The 17,234-nt window shown below is 44.5% G+C and overlaps 1 pseudogene; it reads left to right on the forward strand.

The window, feature by feature from the left end:
* The first annotated feature begins 446 nt into the window (after positions 1 to 446).
* Positions 447 to 718, forward strand: LOC132436454 (small ribosomal subunit protein uS14-like; annotated as a pseudogene).
* Positions 719 to 17,234: the final 16,516 nt, after the last annotated feature.

Here is a 17,234-nt window from a genome sequence, read left to right on the forward strand (position 1 = left end):
ACTACACCTGAAAAGAAAACTGAAAGAAGAAGAAAACAAAAGAGAAAACAGTGTTAAGAACACAGGCATAGGATGTCTTACATCTAAGTGGATCCAGAGAGGGATCTGTGTAACAGAGAAGGACTCTTGAAACCAAATGGACCTCCTCTAAGGGAGTTCTAACAAATACTAAATTATTTCAGCCAAACCTCAGAGACTGGTGAGTGGGGGTGGGGAGGTAAAGGGTCTCATGGGTCTCATTGGGGAAGATGGAAAAGGAAAGGAGGAGAGGGAGGAAGTGAAAGTGTTCTAAAGGTCTCATCTCGGAGGGATGAGGGAGAAGGGGAGGAAACAGATCTAGGAGCTGGCAGGACAGTGCACCTCCGTGTGGGACATGGTGAGTTACAGGCTTCCCATGATCAGTACAAGGAAATTTGCTTTTGCCTAGTTGAAGCCAAGAAAGCAACATGGGTCACCAGCAGCTCTACTGGAGTCATCCAAAAAAAATTGGCCAGCGTTCTAGCTCTTGCTGCGTCTGCTCAAACCGGCCCAAACCGGTACAACCTGATCCAGAAATACAGCCTCAATATGTGCCGCCAGTGTTTCCGCCAGTACGGGAAGGACATCGGCTTCATTAAGTTGGACTAAGTGTGAACTTCTTGAATGGGTCATCCAGCATATCTACCATCCTCAGAAACAATACTAACTCTTTGTATATAAAATAAAAAATTTTAAACTTACCCAAAAGACAAGGAAATTCATCATGAAGGAAATGGAGAGATCTTCTTAACCAAGCCTGGGAACTCAGAAGCTATGAAAGAAAAGATGGGTATTTGACTATGTCAACATTAAAAGGTTTTATGTGACAAGGGGTACCAAAAATAAAGCCAGTGCAAGTGATGGAGCTGGAAAACTATTTGTAATACAAATAATAGTCACCAACTGTGGTTGACTAACTTACTGTGTGCCATGCACCATCCTATTGACTTGTATTAACTCACTGGTGTCTAGAACAACAGTATGAGGTAGGAATTATGATGTTGATCATGACTGCTACTTCCCAGATGAGTAAACTGGGGCAAAGTTGAATGACTTGCCGAGGTCACATAGCCAGTCAGGGGCTAAGTTCTGAGGCGACCCTTGGCAGCCCGCCCCAGAAGACGATGCTCTTAATCACTTCTCTGCAATTAAGCCAAAGTTCAGATGGATGCTATCTAAAGAGCTTTTACAAATTGACCTGAACAAGACAAACAACCAAGACAGAAATGGACTTAGATTATGAACAGATTATTTACAGAGGAGCAAAACCAAATGGCCAACAAAAGAATGTAAAGATCTTCCAATTCAACGGTGGTCAGAAAAATGCTAATTAAAGAAGCAATAAGACATTGCATCCACTAGACTGATTGACACAACTAAAACGAGCAGTGCTCTCAAGTGTTGGCAGGAATATGGAGAAAAGGCCACTCTGGTACATGTGAAGTTTTGCAGCCATTTGGGGAAGCAATCTGGCAACATCTGTTAAAATAGAAACGAAACCCTTTGACCCATTTATCCAACTCCTGGGAATCCGTCCCAGAAAAATAAAAGTACCAATACTTAAGGACAAGGATGTTGACGGGAACATTGTTTTTTTGTATGTGTGGTAGGAAGCTGGTCACAAAATGAATGCCCATCAAAAGGAAAAGGGGAATGATGGAATAAATGATGCTCCATCCACCCTATACATATTTTAATAAGATAAAATCAATCCGTGTCTGCAGCCTGGCGGCCTGCTGGCCCTAAGGGCTGGCAGATGTGTTTTTGGTGAGCCAGCAGTGTTTTTATAAATTCCTGCAGGCTTCTGAGTCTATGATCCCCTGCAAATATTTCCATTAGGCACAAAGTCTGCCGTCAAAAGGGCTACAGTACACAAACATACGTGGTATATGTGTGCTATTAACCTTTCATGGGGGGGCGGGGGGAGGTGTGGGTGATGATGTGGAGAAATTGGAACCCTCATACATCGCTGGTGAGAATGCAAAATGGTGCTGCCACTGTGGAGAACAGTTTGGTGGGTCTTTGATAAGGTAAACACAGAGTTACCATAGGATCCCAGCAATTCCACTCCTATGAATATACCCAAAAGAACTGAAAAAGATGTTCAAACAAACACTTGAACACAAATGGTCATAGCAACACTATTGAAGATAGCCAAAAGGTGGAAACAACCCAAATGTTTATCTACTAAATGAATGGTTAAACAAATGTGGTCCATCCATCCATCCATCCAATGGAATATTATTCAGCCATAGAAAGGAATAAAGTACTGATACATATACAACGTTATGCTGAGTGAAAGAAGCCAGAACTAAAAGGCCACGTGTTTTATGATTCCGTTTATAGGAAATGTCCAAAAGAGGCAAATCCATAGAGACAGGAAGCAGATTAATGGTCTCCGGGACTTGGGGGGATGGGAGAATGGGATGTGTCTGCATAATAATGGGTTTGGAGTTTTTGTTTGGGGTGATGAAAAAGTTCTGGAACCAGACAGTGGTATTTGTTGCACAGCACTGTGAATGTATCAATAGTTAATGCCACTTTAAAGTAGTTAAAATGGTGAATTTTATGTTGTGTATATTTTATCACAATAAGAAAAGATTCATGGAGCGGGACAATTAGAAAAAAAGAGTCTGAAAAGGTAACTGGGGGAGGGGCAATAAAGGAAAAGGGGTGGAGAAACACTCTGGGATAAAGACTAGTCTGTGCTTCAATATATCAGAGATCGTCAGCCTTAAAGCAAATACCTAAATAAGTCACCTTTTTTTTTTTAAACAGTGAGGGGGAATTCCCTGGTGGTCCGGTGGTCAGGACTTGGGGCTTTCACTGCCATGGCCCGGTGCAATCCCTGGTGGGGCAACTAAGATCCCACAAGCCGCGCAGTGTGGCCAAATAAATAAATAAAACAGTAAGACAGGAATAAAGACACAGACCTACTAGAGAAGGGACTTGAGGATACGGGGAGGGGGAAGGGTAAGCTGTGACAAAGCGAGAGAGAGGCATGGACATGTATACACTACCAAACGTAAGGTAGATAGCTAGTGGGAAGCAGCCGCATAGCACAGGAAGATGCTCGGTGCTTTGTGACTGCCTGGAGGGGTGGGATAGGGAGGGTGGGAGGGAGGGATACACAAGAGGCAAGAGATATGGGAACATATGTATATGTATATATAACTGATTCACTTTGTTATAAAGCAGAAACTAACACACCATTGTAAAGCAATTATACTCCAATAAAGATGTAAAAAAAAAAAAACCAGTGAGGGATCTTGTAGGCCCTTGAGCCAAATCACCCTCCTTTTCTGCTTCTAACCCAGGATTTGGGGTGTGTTCTTTCACAGCCCACAAGGATTTGAGCTTAATCACTGTTTCTTGTCCAACTTTTGTCTGACTCTGTGTTACTTGGGACCTTCTGGGTTACCTGGGGTAACGCACGTTATATAAGCAACCAAAGTAAGTTTGCTCAGGAAACTGTCAAGCCTTGTGCTGGCCTGGACCATACTGTCTTAAAGCCAAGTCCAAATACCATCTGATAGAAGACGCATCGTTACTTTATATGCCACGAAGACAGGAAAAGAATGTGCACCCACTATGGCAAACTTCTTATCACTTTCAAATTTCAATACTTGTCACTGTTGTGCATATATTAAAAGGAAAATGGAAATAAGTTGACTAAGGTATTCCTACAATGTCTTCCTGCTTAGAATCTGACTCTTCTCATAACTTTTCGAAGCAGTCACACTGAGGTCTGTGTTTTTCACTCACCATCGTCCTCCGTGCCTTGAGAATGATGGTGATACTGCATTTCTCTCTCTCTTTTTTTAAATGTATTTATTTTTATTTTTGGCTGCGTTGGGTCTTTGCTGCTGCGCGCAGGCTTTCTCTAGTTGCGGCGAGCAGGGACTACTCTTCCTTGTGGCGTGAGGGCTTCTCATTGCGGTAGCTTCTCTGCACGGGCTCTAGGCACCCGGGCTTCAGTAGTTGTGGCACGTGGGCTCAGTAGTTGTGGCTCGTGGCTCTAGAGAGCAGGCTCAGTAGTTGTGGCGCACGGGCTTAGTTGCTCTGCGGCATGTGGGATCTTCCCGGACCAGGGCTCGAACCCGCGTCTCCTGCATTGGCAGGAGGATTCTTAACCACTGCGCCACCCGGAGAGCCCGATGTTGCATTTCTTAAAAGACTGAAAAGCCGCTGGCATTGGGTTCTTGTGCCGGCTCAGGAATCATGCAGGGGAGCCTCCTTTTGACTCCTCCAATGGCAATGTTGCTATACATGTCTGATCCTCTTCTTGCCTCATCCCTCCTCCAACTCCTGTGTTCTTAGGAGTGAAAAAAGTGCTCCACTGTTTCCCGGAGCCATCGACACCCATCCTGGAGCTTTGGATCCCTGTGCTTTTGGCGCTCACCTTCCTGCAGGCAAAGTCGTCACTCCAGAATTGCTGCCCCCGCAGCAGCAAGAATTAAGACACCAGCTATTGTTAGACACAGTCCAAGACATTAAACGTCATGAAAAACAAAGGATACATTTAATTTAATTTTTTTCAACTTTATTTTGTATTGGAGTATAGTTGATTAACAATGTTGTGTTAGGGACTTCCCTGGTGGCACAGGGGTTAAGAATCCGCCTGCCAATGCAGGGGACACGGGTTTGAGCCCTGGTCTGGGAAGATCCCACATGCCGCGGAGCAACTAAACCCATGCGCCACAACTACCGAGCTTGCGTTCTAGAGCCCGTGAGCCACAACTACTGAGCCCGTGAGCCACAACTACTGAGCCCACGAGCGACAACTACTGCAGCCCACGCACCTAGAGCCCGTGCTCTGCAGTGAGAAGCCACCGCAATGAGAAGCCCGTGTACGGCAACGAAGAGGAGCCCCCGCTCACCGCAACTGGAGAAAGCCTGCGTGCGGCAGCGAAGACCCAACGCAGCCAAAAATAAATAAATAAATTTAAAAAACAAAAAACAAAAAAACAATGTTGTGTTAGTTTCAGGTGTACAGCAAAGTGGTTCAGTTATACATATACCTGTATCTATTCTTTTTCAAATTCTTTTCCCATTTAGGTTGTTACACAATATTGAGCAGGGTTCAAAAGATGCGTTTTTGCTTACATCGATGAAAATGGTATGCCAGGAAAGAAAAGCTCTAGAATTGTCCCCATTCTCACGGTGTGGCCTCAGTTGGTCGTTGCTCTGACTTCTGACTGTCTTCTTTGGGGGTCTCTTGGCTTCTGCCCAACTCCAACGGAGGGGTTTATTTCTTGCATATCTTGCTTGGGTCCAGACTTCCATAAAAAGAGGACACGACTGGATCGTTGTCACTGTCCAGCATCTTCCCTGACATGACTGGGTCTAATAGTCATTATCCAATGGGAGTGGGTTGAATGGTGATCCTCAAAAAGATATGTTCACAGGTTTCCCTGGTGGCGCAGTGGTTGAGAGTCCGCCTGCCGATGCAGGGGACACGGGTTCGTGCTCCGGTCTGGGAGGATCCCACGTGCCGCGGAGTGGCTGGGTCCATGAGCCATGGCCGCTGAGCCTGCGCGTCCGGAGCCTGTGCTCCGCAATGGGAGAGGCCACAACAGTGGGAGGCCCGCGTGCCGCAAAAAAAAAAAAAAAAAAAAACAAGATATGTTCATGGATTAATCCCAGAACCTTAACTTGTGAATGTTACCTTATTTGGAAAAAGGGTCTTTGCAAATACAATTAAATTTAGGATCCCAAGATAAGATCATCCTGGATAAGCCCTAAATCCAATGACAAGCATCCTTATAAGAGACACACAGAGAGGAGAAGGCCATGTGAAGACAGAGGAAGAGACTGGAGTGATGCAGCCACAAGTCAAGAAACAGCTATAGGGCCACCAGAGCTACAAGAGGCAAGGAAGGGTCCTCCCCTAGAGCCTTCAGAGGGAGTGTGGCCCTGCCAACATCTCAATTTTAGACTTTTGGCCTCCAGAACTGTCCGAGAATAAATTTCTGTTGTTTTTTTTGTTTGTATTTTTTTTCCACCCAGACCGGGGCACGAACCCATGTCCCCTGCATCAGCAGGGGGACTCTCAACCACTGCGCCACCAGGGAAGCCCCAATATCTGTTGTTTTAAAGCACCAAGTGTAAAGTCTTCCCTGGTGATCCAGTGGCTAAGACTCCATGCTCCCAATGTAGGGGGCCCGGCTTTGATCCCTGGTCAGGGAACTAGATCCCACATGCCGCCTCAACTGAAAGATCCCGCGTGCCGCAACAAAGACGTGGAGCAGTCAAACAAATAAATAAATATTAAAAAAAAAAAAAAGTGAAGCACCAAGCCTGTGGTAATTTGTTATAGCAGCCCCGCCCCAGGAAACCAATATGCAGTGCGGAGTGCCTTTGTGAGCAAAGCGTGTGTACCAGGCCAGCTGACAGCTGTCAATCAACCAGTGGATGGCTCCCCTGGGCTGGTCTAGTCAACTGAAGCTCAAACGGTGACATGACACGGTCCTCGAGCCATGGGCTTCTCTCTCAGCACAGCACAGAGTGACACAAGGACTGCAATTCCATTTTTAAAAACTTCCCCACTCTGGCCTTTATGGGTCTAAAACAATCCTTTGTTTTCAAACCTAGTATTATTTTTCTCATAAACATTCAGTTGAAAACAAATTAATCCCCATAATGCTCTAGGTGGTGTCCCTGGAGCCTGCACTTGGCCTTGCTGGCTAATTGAGGGACTTCAGTGACACTGGCTGATGTCACTGCTTTCCCTTAACCACTCATTGCAGGGAACTGCTGTAGTCTTTCCTTGTGTCTATTGTCATGGAGGATCCAATCAGAACACTTCCTCTCTTTCACACTTTCATTGTACCCTGTGCTTTTTTTTTCTTCATCACATTTATCACAATATTAATTTAAAAATGATCTGCATAACCCCAATGTTCATAAGTGATCATCAACAGATGAATAGATGAAGAAGATATTACATATATATATACACACACACACACACACACACACACACACACACACACACACAGTAGAATACTACTCAGTCATAAAAAGGAAAAAATTTTGCCATAACAAAAAAAGATGCAAACTCACAGAGCACAAACTAGTGGTTACCAGAGGGGAGAGGGAAGGGGGGGAGGGGAAATACAGGGGTAGGGGAGTAAAAGATACAAAATATTAGGTATAAAATAAGCTACAGGGATATATTGTACATCACAGGGAATATTGCCAGTATTTTATAGTAACTATAAATGGAGTATAACCCTTAAAAATTGTGACTCACTACATTGTACACTTGTAACTTATAGCAACTATACTTCAATTTAAAAAAAGAAAAAAGTAATTATTGATAGATAAAAATAAATAAATAAAATGAGCTGCAGAATTATTTGTTTAACCTCAACCTCCTCCACCACACTGTTAGCTCCATGAGGACAGGAGCTAAGGCTCTCTGTCTTACCATCATCTCCCGACTGCCTTGCCCAATGCCTGACACACAGTAGACACACAAGAAATATTTGTGGAATAGACAAAGAAATGAATTCCACACGGCTTGGTGGTGGAGGCAAAGGCAAATCTGGGTACACAAACCAGAATCTAGACAACGTTAAATAAATGGAAGTTCCTTGAAACACATTCCCAGTGTTTCAAAGGTGCCGTAAGGGAAGCACACCCTGGATCCACCAGGGTCCTTCCTTTAGTATATTTTAAGAGCTTCCATTTCACACAGGCTTCATCGTCTGACATGCTGTTTGTCATGACCTTAGTTCCCACACTTCCTCCTTAAGACAGATGTTTGCAGAACAAACAATCCCCAAAGGAAAGCTTGCTTGGCAGGTAGAACAGTAAGGTTCACACCCTTGAACAGAATACAAATTGATCTCACAATACGGGGAGGGATGGTTGACAGAGAACTTGCCTACCTGTGTCATGACATTCACACTCAAGGTCACCATCTCCTGAAAATGGCCCTCTTCCACGTGACCATGCCCTTCAGAGGTGATTGGGTTCTCACCCAGCTTCAGGGTGTGAATCTTGATTAGTTTTAGCCAATCGTGGTGGTTTCACTTTCCTTGCCAAGACGTTGCTGTAGGCTCAGAGATGTGACACAATTCTGACCTATAGGATGTGAGGGGAAGTCTAGGGATGTGTTTCAGAAAATTTTCTAGTGATTCCATTCCTAGGTATATGTCCTGGAGAACTGAAGATCAGTTACTTAAATAAATACATGTACAGGCACGTTCACAGCAGCACTGTTCGCAAGAGCCAAAAGGTAGGAAGAGCCGAAACATCCATCAGCAGCTGAACGGATAAACTTAATGTGGCATATCCACGCGATGGACTATCAGAAAAGGGAACGAAGTACGGATGCATGCTACAGTGTGGATGGACCTCGAGCACATTGGATGAAGTGAAAAAAGCCACAAAAAAGGCCACGTACTGGGACTTCCCTGGCGGTCCGGTGGTTAGGACTCCGCGCTTCTTCCACTGCAGTGGGACACAGGTTCGACCTCTGGCTGGGGAACTAAGATCCACATGATGCGCAGCCTGGCCAAAATAAAAAAAGGAAAAAAGGCCCCACATTGTATGATTCCAATGTCCAGAAGAGGCAAATCCTTAGAGACAGAAAGATTAGTGGTTTCGCAGGAATCGGAGGGGAGGGAGAGAGGAATGGCTGTTGAGTGGGTATGAGCTCTCCTCTGCAGGGTCATGCAAATGTTTTGGAACTCAATAGAGATGGTGGCTGCAAACACTGTGAAGGTACTAAATGCCACTGAATCGTTTACTTATAAAATGGTTAATTTTATGTCGCGTGAATTTCACCTCAAATGAAAAAAAAAAAGACCTTTGGAAATTCTTGCCTAAGGATGTAATGTTTGGAGCAGCTGAGGCCTGCCACCCCCCCACCCCCCGCTTTTTTTTTTTTTTTTTTTTGCGGTACGCGGGCCTCTCACTGTTGTGGCCTCTCCCGCTGCGGAGCACAGGCTCCGGACGCGCAGGCTCAGCGGCCATGGCTCACGGGCCCAGCCGCTCCGTGGCATGTAGGGATCTTCCCAGACCAGGGCACGAACCCGTGTCCCCTGCATCGGCAGGCGGACTCTCAACCACTGCGCCACCAGGGAAGCCCCCACCCCCACCCCCCTTTTTAAAAAAAATTTTTGATCGCACCACGGCATGCGGGGTCTCCGCCTGCAGTGGAAGCATGGAAGTCCCAGCTGAGTCCTTTTGTGAGGAAACAAGCTAAGGCCAAACCAGTACATTAAAGGATGGCTGAGTGCAAAGATGGAAAGAACCTGGGCTCAATTACATCATTGGCAAGTTCTGGGAACTCAATATCTGAACTTCTGATTATGCAAGATAGTAAATGCCCTCTTTACTTAAAGCCAGCTCTAGTTAGGTTTTTTATTACTGGCAGCCAAAAGACTCCAAAGAAGGTTCTGAAAAATCAAGGCAAAGGTATTGATTTTATCCAAATGGGAGCAAGAATCACACGACTAACAGTAGCCATGTTCGTGCGTCTCTCCGTGGAGAGAAAAGATAGCGTAATGAGTTGCTACAGCTAAAGTGAAAGAAACAAACCTTTTCAGCTTGTAGGTAGACAGCTAATGATAAAGAATTCTCAAGTGCAGTTAAATCTCAGGGTTAGGTAAGGAGTATGTGTATGTGCGTGTGTGTGTGTGATCCCCAAGATGAACCCAGGTCTCATACTGTCTCAAGCCAATCTTAGTATTTCAAAAACAGGGAAGGACTAGCTTTAGGTGCAGTATGTAAATAATTATAGGATTGTCGGCCCTGCGTACTGCAGGCAAGATGCAATCGCTATCCACACCACTGAGTTTGTGTGGCTTCTCTCGGGCTTTGAGAGCTTAGCATAGAGCACTGAAATGTGACCAAACGTTGTGAAAAACTCATGCTTTCTCTGTGTGAAATGTCAATTCTATGCGGTGAAAGTGAGCACTTCCCTTTTCAAAGTCAGGTTGACTTTTCTGAATCACTAGGCTGTGACTGGGAGAAAGCAGAGGAAGATAGAAGTGGATCCCTCTCCACCCCCTTTCCCTCAATTTTCTGTGGTTCTGGAAAGTTCTGGCACCTGTTGGGCTGCACCCCACAGGCCAACAAGCCCTGTGCTTCCCCAGCTTCAAGACCCTGGAGTCAGCTACAGATATATCAATGGTTCAATGGATGGGGGAGCTTACACATCTGAAGCAAGGTCCTAGAGCGACACCCCACCTGTGCAGCGGTCAGTGGGCAGGACATGGTGGCGGTCTTCGCTCCTGGGGGGCAGGGGAGGTTACCAGTTATAGGAGAATTGACCTCACGTGGGCTCTTTAGTTGCCAGGGAAACTAGCAGAGGGGCACGCCCCCCACCGCCCCTTTGATAAGAACAATCACTAGCTGGGGCCTGGGACAAGTACTTAGGAAGGTCAGTCCTGTGCGTAGGGTGTGGGTGAAGCAGGCACTGGTCGGGCAGGGAATGGACAGAGAGAAAGAGAACAGCCGTGGTCAGTGGCCTGATCATACACAGCCGTATCCGTTTCCTGCTCTACTCCACAGACAAAGCTTTCAGAAAAAGGATAATGCAGCTGGATGGGCTTTTATAAGGGCATTTAAGGGCTAATATTAGAGATTAATAATTGAAGTGTGGTTGGATTTGATCTTGCTCTTACTATATTTCTTGGCACTTAGTCCTAAGTCATTGTGTAATGTGTAAACTATTAAAATAAATGACTTAAGTCGCCTACGGTAAAAACCTGTTTCACAGCTGATGGATTAAGGGAACCCGGTCCTTCACCCATGCTGATTAAGGTGCTATATTTGTCTATAAATGTTGCAGGGCCTTAGCCATGATGGAAATTAATTAGGATGTATTCCTCTGAGAATCTCTAATAGGGACATGGAGTTACCTTCCTCTCTGTCTTCACATCTTGGTTGTTTTTTATTGACTCAGCTGGGATTTCATATATTCAACGGGTCTTCTCTCTAAAGAGGTGAGCTGTTTATTCAAGAAGTCTTGAATCGCCTGGAATGTGAGGTATTTCCAAAACAATGAGTAAGTGCGCTTAAATAAAAGGAAACAAAACAGAATCCTGCCGACTTTCAGAGTGTGGACAGGGAGTTAAATCTAAACTACTGCCAAGGTCCTTTGGGCTCTGCTTATGAGCCAGCTGCAAAGAAAGGGAAAGGAAAGAGGAATAAAAAATCGGCTTTTGAGACTTGCCCTGCTGGTTACTTGTATCCACTTTTGGAAGCTGTTGATTCTTTAGCTTTTCTGTAGCTGTAATGGGATAGTTACAGGAGATGGATGACGGTGAGGGTGGCACACCACCGTGAATGTACTTAGTGCCACTGAACTGTACAGTTAAATATGGTTAAAATAGTATGTTTTATATCATGTGACTTTTATCACACACACACACACACACACACACACACACACAATGGGATAGTTAAAATGCACATGAGATTGGGTAACGCGGCCAAAACCACAGGATCCAGAGCGGAGGGCTAGGTTCTGGTTTAAAAACCTGAAAAACTGAACTCTGTAATCACCTCTGTAAATCAACTCTGTAAGGAGGAAGACATTAGTGAAACATACATTGTTTACTAATCAGAATCAGGGATGAAAATAAGTAAACACTTAGCCATAAAAATCAGAAGGAGGTTGTCATCACCTTTCAAAAGAATATGGTTCCTGTATTATTCAGCCCTAAAAAGGAAGGAAATTCTAACATGTGTTACCACATGGATGCAGCCAGAGACATTACGCTGAGTGAACTAAGCCAGTCACAAAAGGACGAATACAGTATGAGTCCATTTAACAGGAGTTCCCTAGAGTAGTTAAATTCATACACACACGAGTAGAATTGTGGTTACCAGGGGCTGGGGAAATGGGGAGTTAGTGCTTAACGGGGACAGAGTTTTAGTTTTGCAAGACAGAAAATTCTGGAGCAGGATGGTGGGGATGGTTGCCGAACAGTGTGAAAGTGTTTAACGCCACTGAACCGCACACTTTAAAATGGGTAAGATGGTAAATTTTATGTGTATTTTACCACAAAATTTTTTCTTTAATGGAAAAAGAAGAAAGAACATAGTTCCTAATCTATACTGGGAATGTTCTGTGTCTTGATTTGGGTGTTTATTACATAGACACGTTGTCTTTGTGAAAATCCAGGACGATTTCCGTACTTTTCTGTACCTTAGTTTACTTCAGTTAAATTTATAAGATGAGGGCTTCCCTCGTGGTGCAGTGGTTAAGAATCCGCCTGCCAAAGCAGGGGACATGGGTTCGAGCCCTGGTCCAGGAAGATCCCACATGCCGCGGAGCAACTAAGCCCGTGCTCCACAACTACTGAGCCTGCGCTCTAGAGCCCACGTGCCACAACTACTGAGCCCACGTGCCACAACTACTGAAGCTGGCGCACCTAGAGCCCGTGTTCTGCAGCAAGAGAAGCCACCGCGGTAAGAAGCCCACACACCGCAACGAAGAGTAGCCCCACTTGCCGCAACTAGAGAAGCAGCAATGAAGACCCAGAGCAGCCAAAAAAATTAAAAAAAAAAAAATTTGTAGGATGATTGTGGGACTTCTCTGGCGGTCCAGTTGGTCAGGACTCTACGCTGTCACTGTTGAGGGCCCGGGTTTGATCCCTGGTCAGGGAACTAGGATCCCACAAGCTGTGAGGCACGGCCAAAAAAAAAAAAAAGGATAAAATGATTGTTTCTTATCAGTGGCAAAGTAGAGAGCTCACTCTCACTTAAAGGAGTACACACTTTATCCAAAGGCAGAAGCAGTAGAATTTCAGGAGGCTGGAGTGGTTTGAAGTGTCCCCCTTACTCCCCAACCACAATATTCACGTCCACCTGCAACCTCAGAATGTGACCTTACTGGGGAAGACTGTCTTTGCAGATGTAATTAAGGTAAGGATTAAAATGAGATCCTACAGGATTAGGGTGGGCCCTAAATCCAATGACAAGTGTCCTTATAAGAGACAGAAAAGGGGAATTCCCTGGCGGTCCAGTGGTTAGGACTCGGTGCTTTCACTGCCAGGCCCAGTTGGAGAAGTAAGATCCCACAAGCCGCACAGAGTTGCTATAAATAAATAAATAAATAAAAGACAGAAAAGGACAGAGAGACACACGGAGCGGGCCATGTGTTGATGGAGATAGAGACTGGAGTGATGCTGTCACAAGCCAAGGAACACCTGGCACCACCAAAATCTGGAAGAGGTAAGGAAGGATTTTCCATTAGAGACTTTGGAAGGAATGTGGTCCTGCTGACACCTTAATTTTGGACTTCTGGCCTCCAGAACTGTGGGAGAATAAGTTTCCGATGTTTTAAAGCACCCAGTTAGTGGTCATTTGTTATGGCAGCCCTAGAAAATGAATACAGAGCTATTTGGGGCAAATAGAAGAGAAACTTGAGTTTTCTCCCACTGCCTTTCAAGAGACCTAACCGAGGAGGTTGGATGAAGATGATGTGACAGCATAACTTTGTCGCTGGCTTTCATCCTTCTGGTTCTTTCTTCCTTTCCCTCTTAAGATCTCCTCTTTCCACTCTTCCATACAACCCTCACCACTTACATTTTCTTTTCACTCTCGCTAAGCCCAGAAGTAAAAATGAAAATATAGAAAAATCCCACCAGTAAACTTGTTTGAACCAAAAGCATGGAACTTTCTGAGAAAAGGTCACCCACTAATATATCAGCATGCAGAATGCAGAATTCTTTTTTTCTTTCTTCTTTTTGGCCACGCTGCATGGCTTGTGGGATTTTAGTTCCCTGACCAGGGATTGAACCCAGGCCCTTGTCAGTGAGAGCGTGGAGTCTTAACCACTGGACCGCCAGGGAATTCCTCAGAATTCTTCTTCTTATTATTTTTTAATTTTGGTGAAGTGCAATTTATCAACTGTTTCATTTATGTCTACATTAACATTTTTAAAAACTAATTAATTAATTAATTAATTTTTGGCTGTGTTGAGTCTTCATTTCTGTGCAAGGGCTTTCTCTAGTTGCGGCGAGCGGGGGCCACTCTTCATCACGGTGCGCGGGCCTCTCACTGTCGTGGCCTCTCTCGTTGCGAAGCACAGGCTCCAGACGCGCAGGCTCAGTAGTTGTGGCTCACAGGCCCAGTTGCTCCGTGGCATGTGGGATCTTCCCAGACCAGGGCTCGAACCCGTGTGCCCTGCATTGGCAGGCGGATTCTCAACCACTGCGCCACCAGGGAAGCCCCAGAATTCTTATTTTTACATGGCAAACTTATGAATGATTCAACTATTACAATCAGTGTTGTATACTGTGGTTGGTGAAGAGTCATCTTAGAAAGAAAGAGATTGAAACACCAGCATATGCATTCATATCATTTGATGACAAAAGTTTTCCTATTCTGGCTCCATGTGACCAAAAACATCATCAACTACAGGGCATGTGATATTATGGGGTGGGAAGAAGAGGAAGAAAGTTTGTAAATTACCACTTCTTCTTTTGAGGTATGAAATATAGTATGGGTTATGAGTAACATCCTTTCAGACTTAAAAAATCAAGTCTATATAAAGAGCACTGGAAAAAATAAGTTGACAAGAATCCTGGTTTTGAGCTCATGCCATTTCTCCTGATTCATCATATTATTTCTTTGAATGAAAGGACTATCTTAACACTTCATATGTAGATGCATAGTCATATAAATAAGATATTCTCTTAAGTAATTCAAGGAACTTGGATACTGAGTAAATGTCATGTAATAAAGAATGAGTGGGAGTTAACTAGGCAAAGAGAGAATGGGAGCAAAGACTTGAAACAGCATATGGTGTGTGCAGAGAATCGCTCCCAGAGACAAGACAGGGAGTGGAAAAAAATCTGATCAGAGAGTCTTAACTGATATCTTAAGAATGAGTAAGCCAATATGTATACATATAGAAAATAATAAAACCCCCTCAAAGTATCAAGGTGGTTAAAAAGCTATACGACAGGGCTTCCCTGGTGGCGCAGTGCATTGAGAGTCCGCCTGCCGATGTAGGGGACACGGGTTCGTGCCCCGGTCCGGGAAGATTCCACGTGCTGCGGAGTGACTGGGCCCGTGAGCCATGGCCGCTGAGCCTGCGCGTCCGGAGCCTGGGCTCCACAACGGGAGAGGCCACAACAGTGAGAGGCCCGCGTACCACACACACACACACACACACACACACACACACACACACACACAAAAGCTATAGGACATAACAATATTATTTATAATAGCCAAAAGGTGGAAACAGCACAAATTTCCATCAATGGATAAGCAAAATGTGGTCTATCTATGCCATGGAATATTATTCCACCATGAAAAGGAATGAAGTACTGATACATGCTACAACATGGATGAACCTCGTGGCCGCTAAAGACCACATACTACAACATGGATGAACCTCGTGGCCGCTAAAGACCACATACTACAACATGGATGAACCTCGTGGCCGCTAAAGACCACATACTGTATGAGTCCATTTACAGGAAATGTCCAGAATAGGCAATTCCATAGAGACAGAGAGTATATTAGTGGTTGCTTGTGGGTGGGTGGGGTTTGGGAGGGGGAATAGGGGGATGATAGCTAAAAGGTATGGGGTTTCTTTTAGAGGTGATGGAAATGTTCTAAAATTGACTGTGGGGACTTCCATGGTGGTGCAGTAGTTAAGAATCCACCTGCCAGTGCAGGGGACACAGGCTCAAGCCCTAGTCTGGGAAGATCCCACATGCCGCAGAGCAATTAAGCCCGTGCGCCACAACTACTGAGCCTGCACTCTAGAGCGACGTGCCACAACTACTGAAGCCTGCATGCTAGAGCCCCTGCTCTGCAACAAGAGAAGCCACTGCAATGAGAAGCCCGCGCACTGCAACAATGAGTAAACCCCACTCGCCACAACTAGAGAAAGCCCGCGCGCAGCAACAAAGACCCAAGGCAGCCAAAAATAAATAAATAAATAAATTTATATTTGTGAATATTCTCAAAACTATTGAATAGTATACTTTAAATATGTGAATTTTATGGTGTGTGAACTATATCTCAATAAAACCTTTTTTTGTTTAAGCTGTAGGATTACTTACCAAGGGAAAGTCAGTTTAGAGGTTGTATTCTTCGGTCTTATGGATGTTGGAAGGAGAGTTCAAAAAGAGAAATTGCTCTAGAAATTTCTTTATTTCCTTTAAAAAAACATTCAGCCTTGGTTGTTCTAGAAGCACAGGTTCTTGTTTTCTGGTTGCTTTTGAATATGTAAAGAGTGCCAGAAAGAAAAAAAACCCCACTTTGTAGCTCTCTAATCGTTTGTAAAGTTTATGGTAAGACTTAGCTGTTGTGAGTTAAGATTTAGAATCTTGCTGTGCATCCTGGTTAAAATCATATAGTGTGATGGCCACTCGACTCTGAGATATGCAGATACACTGTGGATTTAACTCATCCACAAATCTCAAGTGGAAAAGGGAGGGGAGATAAGCCAGAATGGAAGACAAGATGCTTGTCCTGGCATTTTTTCCCCTTCATCAAGAGTATTGTAAGGTCTCCCACTAGGATGGCTAAAATTAAAAGGACTGATATACATGCACCCCAGTGTTCATTGCAGCACTATTTACAACAGCCAACACATGGAAGCAACCTAAATGTCCATCTACAGAGGAATGGATAAAGAAGATGTGGTACATATATACCATGGAATATTACTCAGCCATAAAAAAGAATGGAATAATGCCATTTGCAGTAACATGGATGGACCTAGTGATTATCATACTAAATGAAGTGTCAGACAAAGACAAATATATGGTATCACTCATATGTGGAATCTAATTTTTTTTTTTTGCGGTACGCGGGCCTCTCACTGTTGTGGCCTCTCCCGTTGCGGATCAAAGGCTCCGGACGCGCAGGCTCAGCGGCCATGGCTCACGGGCCCAGCCGCTCCACTGCATGTGGGATCTTCCAGGGCACGAACCCGTGTCCCCTGCATTGGCAGGCGGACCCTCAACCACTGTGCCACCAGGGAAGCCCCTAATCTAATTTTTTAAACAATGATACAAATGAGCTTATTTACAAAACAGAAACAGACTTACAGATATCAAAAGAAAACTTATGATTACCAAAGGGGAAACGTGGATGGGAGGGATAAATCAGGAGCTTGAGATTAACATACGTACACTATTATATATGATAGATAACCAATAAGGACCTCCTGTATAGCTCAGGGAATTATACTCAATATTCTGTGATAACCTATATGAGAAAAGATC

This window comes from Delphinus delphis, chromosome 13 (assembly GCF_949987515.2).
Source record: "Delphinus delphis chromosome 13, mDelDel1.2, whole genome shotgun sequence".
Lineage (NCBI taxonomy): Eukaryota > Metazoa > Chordata > Mammalia > Artiodactyla > Delphinidae > Delphinus > Delphinus delphis.